This window comes from Ictidomys tridecemlineatus, chromosome 10 (assembly GCF_052094955.1).
Source record: "Ictidomys tridecemlineatus isolate mIctTri1 chromosome 10, mIctTri1.hap1, whole genome shotgun sequence".
In the NCBI taxonomy this organism is placed as follows: domain Eukaryota; kingdom Metazoa; phylum Chordata; class Mammalia; order Rodentia; family Sciuridae; genus Ictidomys; species Ictidomys tridecemlineatus.
The window spans coordinates 77,241,827-77,258,804 of NC_135486.1; positions in this window are offsets into that span (position 1 = coordinate 77,241,827).

The window sequence follows — 16,978 nt, forward strand, 5'->3', positions numbered from 1 at the left end:
TCCCTCCCTCGGCACTTGGCCCCTGGTACTTCAGAATCCCACTGCTTCCTTTGCAATCAGGGAACCCACTTCAGTGGTGGCATCTTCTACAGCCATACCTGGCCTAGAAGGAGGACTAATCACAGAGATTTTCAAGAATACAGAGTCTCCCTCTCACTCATATGTTTTTCATTGCCTTCATAAAGGGAATATCTGGGTCTCCAGACACTGGGCTGAGCTCTGACCTTCATAATTATTCTTGTTGACCTTGATTATGGCCACACTGGTCTTATGAGAGAAATTTCTACAATGATAGAACTGAACCATGTAAGATAGACCTAAGGATCAGGATGAAGTGGTACAGCCTTATCATCCCATCCACACAGGAGGCTTAGACTGGAAGAGATGAGTTCAAGGCCAAGCTAGGAAACATAGAGACCCTGTCTCAGGAAAAGAAAAAGAAAAATGATATATCCGGTACTGTCCATTTGTCATTTCCTCCTGACGTAAATTTTTAAAAATCCTTGTCAAAATGCCATGAAATTTTCTGGAGTTTGATTTTTGAATTAGCCTAAATTAGTTATGGAAAATAAATGAGTCATTTCTTCCTTTTCCCTCTCTATTCATTTCCTTTCCTTAAAAACTTAGTCCTAAAAGTCTTTAGTTGAGACCAGGCAATTTAGGTCTCCAAGTTGAGGCAGGAGAGGAATGGAGGGTCTCAACAAGAAAAGGGGAGCTAGCTTCTGCCCAGGACTTCCCACTGCAGGGATGAGCCACAAGGGGTAAAGAGAGTGTCAGTGCAGAAGACTGAGCCGCTGCAAGATGTCAGAGCCCAAAGAGGGTTAGGAGGGAGTGGGTGCAAAAGAGTAGCTGGTCATGAGGGTTTCAAGTCCAGAAGGCGAGAAGGACGACCAAGTGGGACGGCAGGCTTTGCACTGATTCCACCAGTGTCTAAGCAGGGTAAGGAGGAGCCTCACGGGGTGCAGTCGAACATGGGTGTCAGAAGGCAGCGCAGTGAAGAAGCCATCCACGTGGGATGTCAGTTCATGAACAAGTGGGAAGAGCTTCCACGGGGAAGAGACACTCCAGTCCAGGTGGCGGAGCATGGCTGGGGTGAGATGGCTTCCATGCAGCAAGGGAGCCCAAGCCAGGGAGCTGACAGCCAAGCAGAGTACAGAGAATGTTAATGCCAGGGCAGGCACTATCCGAAGAGTGACTGTCAGAGCCCAAGTAGGATATAGAGGTATCTGCAGGAGCTGTGGGATGGTGGCAAGGATGGGAGAATGGGCACACACACAGGAGGCAGTCCCATAAATTTATTAAGGATAACAGACCCCAGTTTTCCCACTATTAAGGGAAAGGTAGAGGGAAGGGTAAATAATTCAACTTTGTGGAGCTGAAATATGAATTCATGATTTTTAATATTAATAGCAGATATAGAAATAAATGTAACTGTGTGTAAATTTGTGTGTGGATTTATATCTTTATCTCAAAAGCTTTAGTGCAATTTCAAGTTTTAATATTTTCAGAAACATATTCTTAGTATATATACACATATATATAAAGAGAGATTCTTTTTTATCTTTTTTTATTGGTTGTTCAAAACATTACAAAGCTCTTGACATATCATATTTTATACATTAGATTCAACTGGGTTATGAAATCCCATTTTTACCCCGTATACAGATTGCAGAAATCACATTGGTTACACATCCACGTTTTTACATAATGCCATACTAGTGACTGTTGCATTCTGCTGCCTTTCCTATCCTCTACTATCCCCCCTCCCCTCCCCTCCCATCTTCTCTCTCTACCCCATCTACTGTAATTCATTTCTCTCCTTGTATTTTTCCCATTCCCCTCACAACCTCTTATATGTAATTTTGTATAACAATGAGGGACTCCTTCCATTTCCATGCAATTTCCCTTTTCTTTCCCTTTCCCTCCCACCTCATGTCTCTGTTTAATGTTAATCTTTTCTTCCTGCTCTTCCTCCCTGCTCTGTTCTTAGTTGCTCTCATTATATCAAAGAAGACATTTGGCATTTATTTTTTAGGGATTGGCTAGCTTCACTAAGCATAATCTGCTCTAGTGCCATCCATTCCCCTGCAAGTTCTATGATTTTGTCATTTTTTATTGCTGCATAATACTCCATTGTGTATAAATGCCACATTTTTTTTATCCATTCATCTATTGAAGGGCATCTGGGTTGGTTCCACAGTCTAGCTATTGTGAATTGTGCTGCTATGAACATCGAGGTGGCAGTATCCCTGTAGTACGCTCTTTTAAGGTCTTCAGGGAATAGTCCGAGAAGGGCAATAGCTGGGTCAAATGGTGGATCCATTCCCAGCTTTCCCAGGAATCTCCAAACTGCTTTCCAAATTGGCCGCACCAATTTGCAGTCCCACCAGCAGTGTACAAGTGTACCCTTTTCCCCACATCCTCGCCAGCACTTGTTGTTGTTTGACTTCATAATGGCTGCCAATCTTACTGGAGTGAGATGGTATCTTAGGGTGGTTTTGATTTGCATTTCTCTGACTGCTAGAGATGGTGAGCGTTTTTTCATGTACTTGTTGATTTATTGTATGTCCTCCTCTGAGAAGTGTCTGTTCAGGTCCTTGGCCCATTTGTTGATTGGGTTATTTGTTATCTTATTGTTTAATTTTTTGAGTTCTTTGAATACTCTGGATATTAGGGCTCTATCTAAAGTGTGAGGAGTAAAGATTTGTTCCCAGGATGTAGGCTCCCTGTTTACCTCTCTTATTGTTTCTCTTGCTGAGAAAAAACTTTTTAGTTTAAGTAAGTCCCATTTGTTGATTCTTGTTATTAACTCTTGTGCTATGGGTGTCCTATTAAGGAATTTGGAGCCCGACCCCACAATATGTAGATCGGAGCCAATGTTTTCTTCTATCAGACGCAGAGTCTCTGATGTGATATCAAGCTCTTTGATCCATTTTGAGTTAACTTTTGTGCATGGCAAGAGAAAGGGATTCAGTTTCATTTTGTTGCATATGGATTTCCAGTTTTCCCAGCACCATTTGTTGAGGATGCTATCTTTCCTCCATTGCATGCTTTTAGCCCCTTTATCGAGTATAAGATAGTTGTAATTTTGTGGATTGGTCTCTGTGTCCTCTATTCTGTACCATTGGTCCACCCGCCTGTTTTGGTACCAGTACCATGCTGTTTTTGTTACTATTGCTCTGTAGTACAATTTGAAATCCGGTATCTCTATACCGCCTGATTCACACTTCCTGCTTAGAGTTGTTTTTGCTATTCTGGGTCTTTTATTTTTCCATGTGAATTTCATGATTGCTTTATCTATTTCTACAAGAAATGCCATTGGGATTTTGATTGACATTGCATTAAACCTATAGAGAACTTTTGGTAATATCGCCATTTTGATGATGTTAGTTCTGCCTATCCATGAATAGGGTACATTTTTCCATCTTCTAAGATCTTCTTCTATTTCTCTCTTTAGGGTTCTGTAGTTTTCATTGTATAAATCTTTCACCTCTTTTGTTAGGTTGATTCCCAAGTATTTTTTTTTTTTTGAGGATATTGTGAATGGGGTGTTTTTCCTCATTTCCGTTTCAGAAGTTTTGTCACTGATATACAGGAATGCCTTTGATTTATGCGTGTTGATTTTATATCCTGCCACTTTGCTGAATTCATTTATTAGTTCTAGTAGTTTTTTTGTAGACCCTTTTGGATCTTCTAGGTATAGAATCATGTCGTTTGCAAATAGTGATAATTTAAGTTCTTCTCTTCCTCTTTTTATGCTTTCAAATTCTTCGGTCTAATTGCTCTGGCCAGTGTTTCAAGAAATATATTGAATAGAAGTGGTGATAGAGGGCATCCCTGTCTTGTTCCAGATTTTAGAGGGAATGCCTTCAACTTTTCTCCATTCAGAATGATGCTAGCCTGAGACTTAGCATAGATAGCTTTTACAATGTTGAGTTAAGTTCCTGTTATCCCTAGATTTTCTAATGTTTTGAACATAAAGGGATTCTATACTTTGTTGAATGCTTTTTCTGCGTCTATCGAGATGATTATATGGTTCTTATCTTTAAGTCTATTGATGTGGTGAATAACATGTATTGATTTCTGAATATTGAACCATCCTTGCATCCCAGGGATGAATCCTACTTGATCACGGTGCACAATTTTTTTGATATGCTTTTGTATCTGATTCGCCAGAATTTTATTGAGGATTTTTGCATCTAGGTTCATCAGAGATATTGGTCTGTAGTTTTCTTTCTTTGAGGTGTCTTTGTCTGGTTTCAGAATCTGGGTGATGTTGGCCTCATAGAATGAATTTGGAAGAGCTCCCACTTTTTTCTATTTCCTGAAATAACTTGAAAAGTATTGGTATTAATTCTTCTTTAAAGGTTTTGTAAAACTCCTCTGTATACCCATCCAGTCTTGGGCTTTTCTTGGTTGGTAGTCTTTTGATTGCTTCTTCTATTTCATCCATTGATATTGGTCTGTTCAAATTGTGTGTATCCACCTGACTCAGTCTGGGCAAATCATATGACTTAATAAATTTATCAATGTCTTCACTATCTTCTATTTTATTGGAATATAGGTTTTCAAAATAATTTCTAATTGTCTTCTGTATTTCTGTTGTATCTGTTGTGATGTTGCCTTTTTCATCCCATATGTTAGTAATCTGAGTTCTCTCTCTTCTTCTCTTCATTAGCATGGGTAAGGGTCTGTCGATCTTATTTATTTTTTCGAAGAACCAACTTTTAGTTTTATCAATTTTTTCAATAGTTTCTTTTGTTCCATTTCGTTGATTTCCGCTCTGATTTTAATTATTTCTTGCCTTCTGCTACATTTGCTGTTGTTTTGCTCTTCCTTTTCTAGGGCTTTGAGATGAAGTGTGAGCTCATTTATTTGTTGGTTTTTACTTTTTTTGAGGAATTACCTCCAGGCGATGAATTTCCCTCTTAAAACTGCTTTCATTGTGTCCCATAGATTCTGATATGTTGTGTCTTTATTTTCATTTATCCCTACGAATTTTTTGATTTCCCCCTTTATGTCTTCTGTAACCCATTGATCATTCAGTAACATATTGCTCATTTTCCATGTGATGTAGGATTTTTCCTTCCTTCTTTCATCATTGATTTCCAGTTTCATTCCATTATAATCAGATAAAATGCATGTTATTATCTCCACCCCTTTATATTTACTGAGGGTTGCCCTATGGCATAATATATGGTCTATTTTTTAGAAGGATCCATGTGCTGCTGAGAAAAAAGTATATCCACTTGATGATGGTTGATATATTCTATATATGTCAGTTAAGTCTAGGTTATTGATTGTGATATTGAGTTCTATAGTTTCTTTATTCAATTTTTGTTTGGAGGATCTGTCTAATGGTGAGAGAGGTGTGTTGAAGTCACCCATAATTATTGTGTTGTGGTCTATTTGATTCTTGAACTTAAGGAGAGTTTGTTTTATGAATGTCGCAGCACCATTATTTGGTGCATAAATATTGATAATTGTTATGTCTTGTTGGTGAATGGTTCCTTTTAACAGTATATAATGTCCTTCCTTATCCCTTTTGATTAATTTAGTCTCGAAGTCGATTTTATTCAATATGAGGATGGCCACTCCTGCTTTCTTATGAGGACCGTGTGCGTGGTATATTTTTTTCCCAACCTTTCACCTTGAGCCTGTGTATGTCTTTTCCAATCAGATGTGTCTCCTGGAGGCAGCATATTGTTGGATTTGTTTTTTTTAATCCATGTTACCAGCCTATGTTGCTTTATTGGAGAGTTTAAGCCATTAACATTTAGAGTTCCTATTGATATATGGTTTGTACTTCCAGCCATGTTTGATTATTTATCTTTTTTTTAATTTAGTTTGTTTCTCCATGATTAGCTTTCCCCCTGCCCTCTGTCTTTACTGAGGCACTTCCCACTGATGGTTTTGGTTGTTGTTTTTCATTTCTTCCTTGTGTAGTGTTTTGCTCAAGATGATTTGCAATGCTGGTTTTCTGGCTGCAAATTCTTTTAACTTTTGTTTATCATGAAAGATTTTTATTTCGTTGTCGTACCTGAAGCTTAATTTTGCTGGATACAAAATTCTTGGTTGGCATCCATTGTCTTTCAGTGTTTGAAATATGTTGTTCTAGGATCTTCTCGCTTTCAGCGACTGTGATGAAAAATCCGATGTTAATCTTATTGGTTTACCCCTGAATGTAGTCTGTCTCTGTTCTCTTGTAGCTTTTAATATTTTCTCTTTGTTCTGTATATTGGATATCTTCATAACAATGTGTCTTGGCATTGGTCTACTGTGATTTTGTATGCTCCGTGTCCTGTATGCATCTACAATTTGTATATCCGTTTCCTTTTTTATTTCTGGAAAGTTTTCTGTAATTATTTAATTCAGCAGGTTGCTCATTCCCATGGTTTGAACCTCTATACCTTCCTCTATCCTGATGACTCTTAAGTTTGGTTTTTTTATGTTATTCCATATCTCTTGGATGTTTTTCTCGTGATCTTTTACCAGCCTTTCTGAGTTGGCTAGACTCTTTTCAAGATGATATATTTTGTCTTCATTATCTGACGTTCTGGCTTCTACTTGCTCCACTCTGTTAGTGATACTCTCATTTGAGTTTTTAATTTGGTTTATAGTTTCCTTCATTTCTAGAATTATTGTTTGATTTTTTTTATAATCTCTATCTCCTGATAAAGATGCTTAATTTCTTCTTTTATCTATTTATGTAATTCATTCTCAATGTGTCTTTTGCTGCTTGAATTTGCTGTCTCGTATCCTCTTTAAGGTTCCATTCCATCTAAGATGTTCCTTGAGTTCTTTATAGGACCATTTTTCTGATGACTCTAGGTCCTCCTGAATATTTAGGCTGTCCTGCATTGTTTGTACTCCTTTTCTTCCTTGCTTTTTCATGCTGCTCATGTTACTTCTTGTTCTGTTTGACTGCTAAGTTACAGTTTACTCCTATAAATTTATTTGATGCTTGGGAGGAAAGGTATTAGAAGGGAAGGGAAGAAGTCACTAAAGAGAATGAGAGTAAGCAGGTAGAATTCAAGGAAGGGGGAATAAGGAAACTGAAAAGACAAAAAAATAGAAAAGAAAAAAGAAAAAATTTTAAATAATTTAAAAAATTAAAATTAAAAAAATAATTTAAAAAATTTAAAACAAAAATAAAAAACAACAAAAAAATGAAAATAAAAAAAAACAAATTAAAAATAAAATAATTAATAAATGCAGTCTTAGAGTTCAATTAACTTCTCTTCCAGTAGGTGGAGCTGTGCCCACCAGGCCAATCTTCTCCTCTCAATATGCGGGAACCAATCACTGTGCAGCAGCTCCTCCTCCCAGACTGGGCGGGTCTCCAATCCTGGGTGCCTAGGGCCTTCTCTTGGGTCTAGTCACTTCCCCACTTTCCCTCAAGCCAGGCCCCACTCACCGGTGATGCTCACCACAATACTGGCTACACGCCAGGTCTGCTGCTCCTGGGAGCCCTCTTTTCATGAACGACTGGGCACACTCTCCCTGTTTACCATTCCCTCGGACCCTAAGTTTGTAGAGCTTGGGGCTGAGAACCCTCAGCGAATTTTGCTTGCCTTCCAGTAGCCACGCCCCCGGTAGCTGTCGCCGCTGGTTTCAATGAAGTTATCACCTCCACCGCATTCAGGTGACGTCAGTTCTCTGCCATGGTGGTATCCCATGCACTTGGCGACAGTTCGTTCCTTTGCCGGGTGACCAATGCAATGGGTGGGTCCTGACAGGCTCTCCCAAGCCCCGTTTCAATCCTGTGGCCACTGCCTATGAAGGCTCGGTTGGCATTAACCTCTGCAGGTTCAGAAGGGCCGACCAGTTGTTTCAGCGGGATCGTTTAGTGCTGAGTCACAGCAGTTTGTCTTGCTTCCCCGGGCTCCAATCCCACAGCGGAGTGAGGAATAAAAGAGAGATTCTTGATAAAAATTCTCAGAAAAATAGTAATAGAAGGGAATGTTCTCAACCTGAGAAAAAGTGACTCTGAAAAGTCTACTGAGAACATTATATTTAATATGAAAGACCAAGAGCTTTTCCTTAAAATGAGGGAAAGACAAGGATGCCTACTCCTGTCACTTCTGTGCAACATAGTACCAGAGAATCTAGCCAGAGCACTAAAAAAAAAGAAAAGCACCCAGATTGAAATGGAAGATGCAAAACTCTATTTGCAGGTGATGAGATCATCTATCCAGAAAAAGTCAAATGAACCTACAAAAATGCTACTAGAAATAATGAGCAAATTTCATAAAGTATAGAAATTTTAATATAGATTAATATACAAACAGTCAGTTGTAGTCCGGACACTAACAAAAAACATTGGAAATCAGTTTGTTGGTTAAAAAAGAAAATATCACTACAATGGCATCAAAATATATTAAGGTCAGGAACAAATCTGATAAAAAAAAATTTGAAAGACACATACATTGAAAACTGCAAAATATTACTGAAATTAAAGAAGATTTTGAAAAATATATATTTATAGATATATAACATATACATATACACTTTTTTCAGAGGTAAGATTCAATATTGTTAAGGTGTCAGTTCTTACCACAGTGATGAGATCTCAAAAAAAACTCCAATGGACATCTTAGTAGAAATTGACATGCATATTCAAAATTTTATACAGAGTACCAAGAACTTAGAATTCCCAAAACAACTTAGGAAATAGAAAACAAAATTAGAGGGCTAAACGTTATCTGATTTCAAGACTTATCATTAGCTATTTGGTACAAACACAAACAAATAGCCAACAGGACAAGGAAGCCTAGAAATTACCCTTCTATGTGAAGAATCAATTTCTTATAAAACTGCAGAAGCAATTTTTTGGAAAAAGACAGTCACTTAAACAAGTGGCACGAAGACTATAAAATTTCTAGGAGAAAACCTCCACTAATTTTTGAGTTAGATAAAAATTGAACTTAATAAAAATTGGACTTTGTAAAAAAAAAAACTTCTGCTCTTTCAAAAGACACTATTAAGAGAATTAATTGTGAGGCCATAGACTGGGAGAAAATACTTGCAAATTCTTGGTAGGGTGGTGGACACTGGTAATTCCAGCTACTCAGGAGCCTGAGGCAGGAGGATCACAAGTTCAAGGCCAGCCTGGGTAACTTAGTGAGACCCTATCTCAAAATAAAAAAATGAGAAGGGGATTTGGGGGGGGGATACAGCTTAGTGATAGAGAACTTCTCAGTTCAATCAACAGTACCACAAAGAAAACAAAGGAAAGAAAATATTTGTGAAGCATCTATATGATAAAGAAGACATATCCAGAATATATAAAGAATTCTTAAAACTCAATGGTAAGAAAATAATATAATAGTAATGGGCAAGATATAAGATGTAAGAATGCCAAAGAAGCACAAACAAAAAAAAAGATACTCGATGTCGTCAGTCATTAGGGAAATGCAAATTTAAATCTTTATGAACTACTTCTACACCCTTACTAGAATGGCAAAAATTAAAGGAACTGGGCTGGGGTTGTAGCTCAGTGGTAGAGCGCTTGCCTTGCATGTGTGAGGCACTGGGTTCGATCCTCAGCACCACATTAAAAATAAACAAATAATAAAGGTATTGTGTCCATCTACAACTTAAAAAGAAATTTTTTTAAAATTTAAGGGATTAATGACCATATTAAGTATTGCTGAGAACTGGAAGCATTGGAGCTCTCATCCACCACTAGCGGGAATGTAGACAGTACAACTACTTTGCAAAACAGTGTGACTGTGGCATAAAAAGTTAAACATCTGATGGAGCCATCTACTCCTACATATTTATTCATGAGAATTAAAATACATTCACACAAAGACTTTGTATACAAATGTCCACAGCAGCTTTATTTGTAATATCCAAAAAGTGGGAACAGCCCAAAAGTCCATCCTCTGATAAATGGATGAATAAACAGTAACATACAATGAAATACTACTCAGCAATAAAGGGATGGACCATTAATACACATCAGAACACAGATGAATTTCAAAATATATGCTAAATAAAGAAGCCATATCCCATGAGGTACAATGGCACATGCCTATAATCCAGTAAGGGAAAGGGATGCAGAGCTGGTGAGGAATGAGGCTGCAATTGTGATCCTGGTTAATTCTCTCATTAAACAGACCAAACTCAGTTTCAGCTGTAGGACAGGCACTGAGAAGATTCTAGAGACATAAGACACATAAGATATGCTATTGCCAAACCCCAAGAGCTTAACATCCTGAAGAACTCCAAATGTAGGCCACTATATCTCTGCCTACCACTGTTCTTCCATAGAGAAGCCTGTCTGCTATTGTCTAAACATGGTCCAATGTCAGACAGTTCTAGTAGCAGCCAAGTTATCTCTCCCCAAGTGCCCTGCCCCCAAAGTTAACAATAGACCAAACCAAAAAAAAAAAAAATAACTCCAGAAACTATGAGTCAGAGTTATCTATTTATCTGCTATTTAAATACTGTATATAGGGAAAGGACCCAGGAGGCCTAAACAGAGATGAAATCAAAAACAAAAGATCCTCTTCCTATTAAATAGATCATATTTCCTAGTACTGTGGGGCCTTTCTTGGAGGCTCCCAGTGTGTAATGTAAATGTGAACTCATTCTTCCTTCTGGTATCCTTGGGAGGCAGGAAGCCAATGTTATTTCATAGATAAAGAGGTTGGTGTCCCCAGAGGGTGAATGCCTTGCACTGGGTCACATAACTATAGGCAGTTGGGGGTGCTGAGAATGGGCTTAAGGTTAGGACTCCCTGCCTGGGGTCCCCAGGCTCCCAAATCGGGCCTCCTGTCTAAGAGATAACTTTATAGTTAAGCCTTCAATGGAATCTTGCTCTATAAAAGGAATGTTATGGGAACACTGAGACAAAATGCACATTTTCCTTCTCTGCACGTTAAAACATGGTGTTTTTAGGAGGTGATTTTAGCACATGAGCCATTGTCTATAATAATTCCAAATTCATCCCATTTAGCTTAAGTGATCCTTCCAGGATTAAGTCCAGGATAATTCTATCCTCTCAGTAGAGACTAAGAACAAAAGAATTGAACCCTGGACAGATATCATAATCTTTGCATTTTAAGTTTCTACATTTCTGAAAAAGAAGGAGCTGGGTTTGGAGGTGATAGGCACCCACAGAAATGCATTGTTCCTTGTTAGCTGCTGTAAGCACTTCAGCAAAACAACATGCTTGCCCCACACTCTACGGTCATGGAGAAGCATTGTCAAAGGCCTTTTTATGGTGACAAAATGAAAACTGAGGACTCTGACTTTTTCAAGGAAGTGATGTGAAGTTTTAAGAGTTCCTGCTTTAAGTCCATCAAACCAAATTCCTAACATCTTCTTGTCCAAATTTTCAAATAACAAATGGAAATAGTCGGCATCAATTGAGCATTTGACCTTGATATTAATCACTAAACATTTATATTTCAACGAATAGCTTTCAATACTTAACCTGTCAAATAATGCATGTCAGTCATGATTCCAGGCATGGGTTACAGTAATGAATGAGACCCAGAAGCTGTCTGCTTTGCGTAAATATCCATCAATAGTCAAACTGGTATGATCGCTAAGGTAAGGAGAACAAAATTAGGCTTTAAGATATGGCCTTTACCTGGGAAAGAATGATTTGGAAATCTAATCCAACATCTTCAGAAATCCCTTCATTCAAATGTCCACAGTACTCACAAGGCTAAAAATAAGCATGCCAGGGTTCAGGTGAGCCTGTCCAAGCAGAACTTCCCTTCATACATCAGAGCATAACAAACCTTCCAACTGACAGCGAGGAGGGTCTTGTTGACCTTCCTTTCACATCTATGTCCTTGGAGTAAAATGAAAAAAGTAATAATAATCCAAGTTCCAGAGGGCTGAAGAGGTATGTGGTTATTATCCATAAAGCTGCTCTGGGCTTTCCTGATGCACTGCCAGCAAAGACCTCTTTCCCAAAGGAAGTGAAGTCTCCTGGGGATGTGCAAAAGTCCTAGCGAGTGGAAGAGTGGAGCAAAGTTCTCAAAAGTGGAGAGCCTTCTGCTGAAGGGGAGACCTGCAGCTGACCCAAGCAACAGCTGCTGACCAAATTGTCACCTCTGAGGTATTGCCTGACATCTCAGTACATCAATATCTGCTAGGGGAATGTGTGAAGCTGGTAGAAGAGCAGATATGGGCAAGTGTATAAGGACTCCCCGCATGCATACCAGGGTGCGTTTCAATTCGCTTGTTCAGTGTTTCTGCCAGCTGCCCAGAAGTCTCAAGATCCTGTTGAAAAGCTTACTGGAGGGACAGTTTCTCATTCCCAAGGAAGGATCACATAGGATTTTTGGCTTGGTAGGACATCTTGATGGACTGTTGAGAAATGAATAGAAAATGTGGAAGAAGTTTGGTATTCTTATGTTGACTGGGAAAATAGTGTTTAAAAAGGATTAATAAAGATTGCTCTGAAAAAGAAATAAAACTAGACTTCAACCTTTTTTTTGGCCTCAAGAAAAAGTCTAATTGGTGCATTCACAACAGCTCCCCGCCCACCCCACCCCCCGCCAGGCTTCATGATTAGAGCGCTTTTCCCTGAGCGATTCTTCACTTGCTTTGAGCAGGAATTGGCCTATCATCTCTACCATTGCAGAGGCAGGATGAGATCAGATTTCAGCAACGCCTACTTCTAAGGTAAGTTACTCTGTGGAAGAATATTTACTTTGTCCAAATTTTCGATTCCTGACTTAGATCCATGTAAAAATATCACAACTTTGTGCTGGTGATTGCACTTTACACAGTATCACTTTTAAAAATGAGTTTCCCAAACCTGCATTTATAATATCAATAATAGATACCACAATTGGCCCCTGAACAAGGCATTCAAATATTTGTTGAAGGGACATCTCCTTTAACTATAAATGTACAACTTGAGCTTTTTGAAGGTTCATTTGACACTAAAATCATTTCTTTACTTTAAATGATCTCTGCACATTAACACATGGTGTGTTTTGAGGAATTGATTTTAGTACATGAGCTATTGTCTATAATAATCCTAAATACATTCAGTTTAGTTTAAGTGATCCTTCCAGGAGTGAGTCCACATAATTCTGTCCTGTCATTTGGTAGAGGTGACTCTGTCCTGTGATTTTAGTACATGTCATCTTAGTACATTTTATCATGCATTTTGTGTGTTCAAACTAAAAAAATATAAAATGTAGGCTAAAAATATGGAGGTTAGGTTAAACCTATAAAGCTATACATGTTCAACTCATTGTTTGCAAAATGTAGTTCTTTGTGGAAATAACTAAGTTTAATATTGACCAATCACAGTAGACATGTTTCTGGAAAATCTTTATAAAATTAATCCATCCAGAGTATCATCATTTCCTTTCCATTTTTTTTAGTTTTATCAGTCACAACTTAATACTACAATTGGCTTCAGATTTTCACTTCAAAGCTTTTCTCTCTACTTTGGTCCTCTCTTGAAGTCAACTCCCTCCTAGTTCCAGTATCAGACTTTAGGCAAAGTTGGCTTCAAAAAAAAAAGTGGCAGCTTTTTCAGCAATAAGTTCTGAGAGGTTTAACTCATGTAAGAGCTCACTCCTGTGACCAGCTGCTCTTAGTCTGTTGCTAAATTCTGCCCAGAGGTGTGGTTTCCTGTGTTCAGTTCTCTTTCCTCCCTCTGCACAGGGCAGAACAAAGAGAGGAGTGGAGAGTGATCAGCCCATAAAACGTGACCTGTATCCCCTTTGCCTTTGTGGCTTCCCACTCTACCACCATCCAATGGGTTCATTCTCTCCAAGAAGATGGATATTGCAGAGGGGTGGAATTCTTGAGTTCTCTTTTCCTGCTTTCCATTGGTCTACCACTCTCCTTCCCCCATCCTGCCACAAGAGACGAAGAATGACCACAGTTATTGATAATAACCCAGCACATGCACTGGTTCATCTCGACCAGTGAACAGGCTCACAGTTCCTTTACCAACAACAGGTGAGTCCTCCTCTCTCCTCAGCCTCCTCCTGCAAATTGCAGAAGCTCTTTTCTCAGAACCAGCACCCCCTCTCATTTTCATGGTCCACACCTATAACAGCATGTGTAAAACCAGGCAGATACCTGATCTAAGAATCCAGACTTCTCCTTGACTCTTTCCTTCCCCAAACTTACACCTGAGTGGTTTATTGCCAAGATTTAAATCCAGGTGAAAAGCAGGAGGTCTCTCTTAGACTATGAGCCTAAGTCATATGCTTCAATTCAGCTTTTTCAGAAAGCCCAGTGTCAGCTGGTATTAGGATCTGTTCAGCCATAAACCAAGTAGTTCAGGGGCCCCTTGCTCTGAGAATCCACTATCAGGGTTGTTGAATAGGAACAAAATCATGATAAATCAAAACTGTCTATTAATAACTGACCATTTATAAAGTTAATTCCCAACCAAATGTTCCTCCTCTCAAAACATTAGTATCTATTCACCAACTTAATAACAAATAATAAATTCAAGTACAGTGGAAACCTACTGTGAAAGGAAATTGTAAATATATTGCAAAAGGAAAAATGTTTTATAAAGTTGATGAGGGTGATAATCACAGATATATCCCACTATTAACAAGTGAGGACATTGCACAGTTTGACTAGTGAATTGAAGAGAAAATCCGCAAGGATGTGGCATGGAAGGTAATTAGAAAGTGATTTCATTATCAAAGGATTAACAAAACACTTGGGGAAAATGGAATGAAATTCTTGAATTTCTTTTAGAAAAATACCATCTTTTGTGATTAGATGGCAAAAGTCAAATATGAAGTAAAAGATATTTTATCATTAGTCTCCTTTTCAGCATATCTATCACTGCAGAACCATCCTCCCCATATATTTCATTATTTGACATAGTAATAATGTGATATTTCTTGGAATTCTGTGGGTTGATCTGGTGGGGCAACAGAGCTTTCAGTTTAAAAGGTTCAGGATCAGAGGTGCATGGCCGTTACTGGTCCATAGCAATTCTGTAATACAGCCAGGCAAATGCAGCCAGCTTCTTGAATATGGCCCAGTTCTGCCCTGAGAGGGATTCTCCAAGTCACTCCAAGTCACTCTACCCATTGTGCTCTAGGCTTTGCTCTCTGAGCTATCCTTTTGCCAGGATTGTAGCTTGATTTCTTTATTTCTTTTGTTTTTCTTATGCAGACAGTAATACAGAAGTAACATAAACATCAAAAGTATCACCTTGTGTTTCCTGGTTTTGCCATCAGATCAATTCTGACAATTTTTAAAAAAAACATCGCCTCCCCAGACCTCACAAAACACAATCTACTTCAGCTTATAGTCTTGCCTCAGTATTTGGGAGCATGTGGTCACTTGTATTTGTATGCTGTCACAACTCACCTGTAATAGGGACCCTGTAATGGCAAAGGAAACATTTGCTGGATTTAAGTTCTTTCAGTAGGTGAACAATGGATGATTTCTGAACCTTAAGAAGTTGAAGGTTTCAGCTTGATCATCGAAGGGTTTGTAGCAGTTCATCAGTGGGACAGTTGGAAGATGCCAGCTAAGGAGGGTCCCCCAAAACCCTTGATTTCTTTCATCACTTGCCTCCTCCCCAGAGAAGTTTGGAAGTCTTGAGGCATCTTTTCATTTTAAACTTTCTCTGCCTTTTTAATCCAAGTAGATATAATTTACTTTATTTGTTTGTTTGTTTGTTTGTTCCCTACGTATCTAACTTTAGTGCACACCATTTGATGAAGCTGTATTCACTGATCTCTACAAGGCCATACTCTTTTCGAGGCTGCAAATCAGAGTGAACACCCTTAAGGTTCTTGGAAGCCTTTTGCATCTCTGAGAGGATCTTGGAGATGCTCCTTAAATCTTTCTAAGATTTTGACCCAGAGGCTGGATTTCACTGTCAGTATCTGGGTTTCATCTTCAAACCAAGGCCCTGTCTTATTTTGAAATTTTTTTTTCTGGGAAAAATGGGGAATTAAAAACAGTTTTATTATCAAGCCCAGCAAGCCCCAGATCCTCTTTAATTCCAAGTTCTTTGTGAAACCTGAACAGTTCCTTCTTCAGCTCAACTTGTTCCTCATGTGCTTTTTCTAGGCAGCTAAAAGAAAGCAGATGGCACTTTCAACATTCTGCATGGCAACCTCTTGGCCAGACCCACAAGCTCAACAGCTATGCTTCCTGCTTTCCATATTACCGCAGGCAACAGTTGTACTAATGGTTCTTCCACCAGAATTAGAGAGTAACTCTGATTCTCTTTTCTCTAGCTCTCAAGAAGAATGTCCTCATCACCATTCCAGCCTCCACTAACGGTCTTCTTTTTCTTCCCAATGTCTCCATTTCTCTGCCAGACTCAAAGACAATGTCCCACATGAAGGCAGTCCTCCTTCAGATGGCTTCTCCACATGACTGCCTGGGCTTTCTCACAACATGGCAGATGGGTTCCAAAAGGATCAATGTGCAAGGATTTATTGAGCCTGCACTTGCACCACTCTAATACCTCACTGGCCAATGCTAGTCATGAATCAGTAAGTGAGGGAATTCATAAGTGTGCAAAAACCAAGGAGCATCATTCATTGAGGCCCACGAAAGTCACAGTCCATCATTTCCTTCAAATCAACACTTGCTTTATTTCTGGTTGAGCAAATGACTTAAGGTTAATTGTCATTCAAACTGTTTTCTTAATTATAAGACGAGCTCATTTTTATATATTTTCATTTTATTTTTCAGAAAACATACCTATCAAATTAAATGTCTGCTATAATATTTTAAAGGTATTCCATTTGAGTGGTCCTTTTCTAGATCAATCCTCAGAAAGAGATCCCACATTTTGTTTTCCATTCATCTTCTGCACCTTGAGTCTCACTGCCAGGTCAAGAATCTTCTGGAGAAGGAATGAGTAATAAAACAGAATTTGGGCATTGCTCGTGCCTGGAAAAAACACCATCATAACAGCACCAAACACCAACCCTCATCCTGATGAATATCTCCTTGTTTGTTTTAACTTTACTCTTTAAGAAGAACTAAATGG